The following is a 3961-nucleotide window of genomic DNA, read 5'->3' as shown; positions in this document are numbered from 1 at the left end:
CCTACCTCAGGAAGCAGGCGAGTGTGGAAACATTTCCCTGGCACATCCTATGGGCTGAGCTGCTCAGGAAGGGCACTCATGGTCCAGCCTCTCAGAGAAGCCCGGGACCAGCAGGGCCCCTGGCATCAGGTCCTGGCTCCGACTTTTCAGGGGGAGTGGAGGGCAGGGGGCAGGGGAGGCCGGCTTGTGGGGGCATGAGGAGGTGCAAGCTGCCTCCCATTAGGGCATGGCAGAGCTGTCTTCTGGAATCCAACCCTGAGCACATTTGAATCTGCTCAGTAGCTGCCAGGTGGGGGCCTTGGCGGGAGGTGGGGTGGGCATTTCTTGCCTCAAAGCTGGGAGCTGCGCTGTGCAGATCACAGGGGCTGGGGTCGCAGAGCGAGACACAAAGGGAGCTGGGACTTGAGAGCCCCCCTCCCTCCCCAGCCCCTGCTTTCCTTACCAGACAAGGACATTCCTGGGGTTTGACAGCAGTGGGCTCCTTTTTCCTCCTCACAACCCCTGATCCTCCTCCAGCCCCCATTCCTCACCTCCCTCCTGTGGATGCAGCTGTTTCTTGCAGCTTAAGCTTAATGGAAAGTGGTAAAAACAGGGCTGGGATTATTGGAGCTTCTCTGCTGCTCGCCCTGATATTCACATTCCTTCCCTCACCCTCCCTTTTTCTGGCCAATTCCGTACTTATTCAGCCTCTGTTAGTGGGTGAGCGGAAGAACAAAAATAATCCTTCCCAGTTGTCCGGAGCTGTACAGAGAGCTTTCATGGTCCTTATCTCATCCGAGCCCCACAAACGCCCTGGGAAGAAGGTACCATTACCCCCTCATAGGGAGAAGGAGTTGGTTCTCAGAGAGGTTACATACCTGGCTGGGGGCTACACCTCTAACCCATGTCACCTGTCCCCAAACTCACCATGACTCTGTGATCCTAAGTTACTGATGGAGCCTACTTCCCCTCCACGACCTTGTTTAACCCTGACAGCAACTCCAAGGTGGTATTACTCCTCCTTCTCAGAGGAGGCACAGGAGACTCAGAGGTTAAGTATTTGTCCAAGGTCATGCAGGTGTTAGGGGCAGAGTCTATCTGAATCCAACTGGCGGTGCTAATAGCACCGAAAAGGAAACTGAGACTGAGAAGTCCTCTGCCCAAGATCACACCGTTCTTAAGAGGCAGCCCCAGAATTCAAATGCAGGTCCGAAATCCCCAAGTCCTGTTTGTTTTTTTCCAATTGCTCCACTGTCTGCCCCAAGAACCTGGGGTGTGTGGCTCATTCATTCAGGTCCAGGGCGTTCTCAAGGACAAAAGCTGTCCTGCTGTTGGATTTAATTCTTCGCTCAAGCTGTCTGTGTTCCCCTGGCTGACCTCTCCCTATTCACACCTCTCCCTCTGTCTTCCACCATTTCCTGCCACCCCCTCCCCAGCTTCTGGGTTCAGCTCCTCTCCCGTCTCTGAGTTTGGGGACAGCCAGGTCTCTAATAATCCATGGGATGGCTTGGAAAAGAATGAGCAGGGGACCCTGTCCCCATCTGGTCTCACCACTCTCGTCCAGCATCAGAAAGGGTAGTCTTCTGAGCTCCTGGGGTGGGAAGGAAGGCCCTGGCGAGAAAACTGCTCCAATCCTGGGAGCACACAGGCATTGCTGCCCTGTGGCCCCTGAAGGCTTTTCTGAAGAGAGTGGCTGAACATGCTGGTTGGGCCAGAACAACATGAGCCCTGAGACTCTGAGCACGATGGGGCAAGGAACCTGGGTCTTTCATGTGCCCCTGCCCCCATTCATCTCCTGCTCCCCAAATCCACCTTGGGTAGCTCTAGCAGATAATCACAGGCACATCAAGGACTTAGCTCACACTTATACTTACTTCCTAAGGTTGGAAGGAAGACAAAATATTCATAAGCAAAGAAATGAGAAAGGAAAGGAGTAAAGTTTGGCTGAGTAAAGTTAATTTTGAACCTGGGTTGCTAAAACTTGGCCATTCTAGATACAGTATTATTTTCTTCCAGAGTAGATAATAGAAAGAGACAGAGTCCCTACTGAAGAGCTGAACACTTCATCAATTTTTTTTGAAAATTGAAATCTAATAAATATTTCATAACACTATCTACAATTTTACTGTTCAATGTCCATGTAGTTGTGAATAAAGAGGATAAGTATGTTTCATGTATGTTATATCTAGACCCACAAATATAAAAATATAAGAATAATATAAGTGGGTGGGGAGTGAGGGTGGAGGGTGGGGTGGGAGCTGGAAGGAGGGGAGTTATGGGGGGAAAAAAGAGGAACAAATGTAATAATCTGAACAATAAAGATTTAAAAAAAAAAAGAATAATATAAATTATTTAACACTACAAATGTCCCTCTGCTACCATGTACAATGTGCAAATACTATACTAATTCTTGAGTATCTCCAGAAATGGGAACTCAAAGAAGAGCAAGAAATGGGATGCCCGGCACTCCTGGGAAATACGCATCATGCAGGAATCTATTGCGGTCATGGTGTCTGGGAGGAAGGATTTGACAAGTCAATTTTCTTTTCTCTTAGCTAAGCACTCTGACAACTCAGTTCCTCCCTCCACTCCAAAACCAGGTCTGTCTCCGAGTTCCCACTGACTCAACCCACAAAACTTCAGAGTGTTTAGATGTAATTTTTTTTTTTCTTCTGAAAACATAGGTATATGGAGAAGTATTTCTCTGGGGTAGTCTCAGGAGTATGTGTTTAGGGTGACCAGTTGTTCTGAGCCAGCACTGAGTGCTGAATCCCAAGGGACAGAAACACCCCTGAATTTTTAATAGGTTTCATTTTTTGTGATATATGGTACTTTCTAAAGCATGAAGCCCAGGGCAGGGGATTCTTTTGCCCAGGTCTAAGAGAGAAGATCTTATCTTATATACCCCACTAGAGGCCCGAAGCATGAAATTCGTGCAAGGGGCTCAGCCCTCTCAGCCCCGGCTTTGTCGAGAAGGTCATCGGGAAGGTCGTCTGGAAGGACATCCAGAAGGTCGTTTAGCTGTTGGCCTAATTAGCATATTACGCTTTTATTATTATAAATGGTGCCTGGTCCAGGAAGTCAGGAAGGCCTCAGAGATGTACACCTGAAACTAATATAATATTGAAGGTCAACTGTAATTGAAAAATAAATTTTAAAATAAAATTTAAAAATAATCAATACCTGCCAAGTACAAGGCAGATAAAAATTACAATAAAAAATATAGTGGAAAGAACATAAACTTTGAGTTTACACAGAATTGAGTAAAATACCAATCCCAGCAGATATTTCATTTACCAAATGGAGATTATAATAACTTGAGTAGATGATAAGAAGGGTTAACATTTTATGTAATGCCTGATACAAAGAAGGTTTTTAATAAATGACTATTATTATTGTTACCATGAGTATTAAAATATAAAAGTTGAATATTTTCTCTGTATCTAACTTTTCCTTTAAAAGAACCTAAGTTCTTTCCTCTTACAAAGTTATGCCAAAATTAGCTGCCAGTTACATAATTCAAAACTGAGTCTTAAGTCCTTTTCTATGTAGAAACACTAGTACATATGAATTGCTACTTTATAGATTTCCCAAATATGATTTTTGTTATGCAGATTGTTTAGGATTCATTGTGTCTGTTTTACCACATCCTATCACTTTTTTAAAAATATTTTTTTAATTATTTCAGACAGGAAGGGAGAGGGAGAGAGATAGAAACATCAATGATGAGAGAATCACTGATTGGCTGCCTCCTGCACGCTCCACACTGGGTATCAAGCCCACAACCCGGGCATGTGCCCTGACTGGGAATCGAACCGCAACCTCCTGGTTCATAGATCAACACTCAACCACTGAGCCACGGGCCGGGCTCCTATCACTTCTTTATTACAAGTTCTGTGAGACAGCTTCCCTGTAGGGTGTCTTGACATGATACTATCTATTGTTCTCTTGGCACCAATATATTATATACACATTTTTAAAA

Source organism: Myotis lucifugus, unplaced genomic scaffold, assembly GCF_000147115.1.
Source record: "Myotis lucifugus unplaced genomic scaffold, Myoluc2.0 scaffold_145, whole genome shotgun sequence".
Lineage (NCBI taxonomy): Eukaryota > Metazoa > Chordata > Mammalia > Chiroptera > Vespertilionidae > Myotis > Myotis lucifugus.
Note: the sequence above shows the minus strand (reverse complement) of the source record.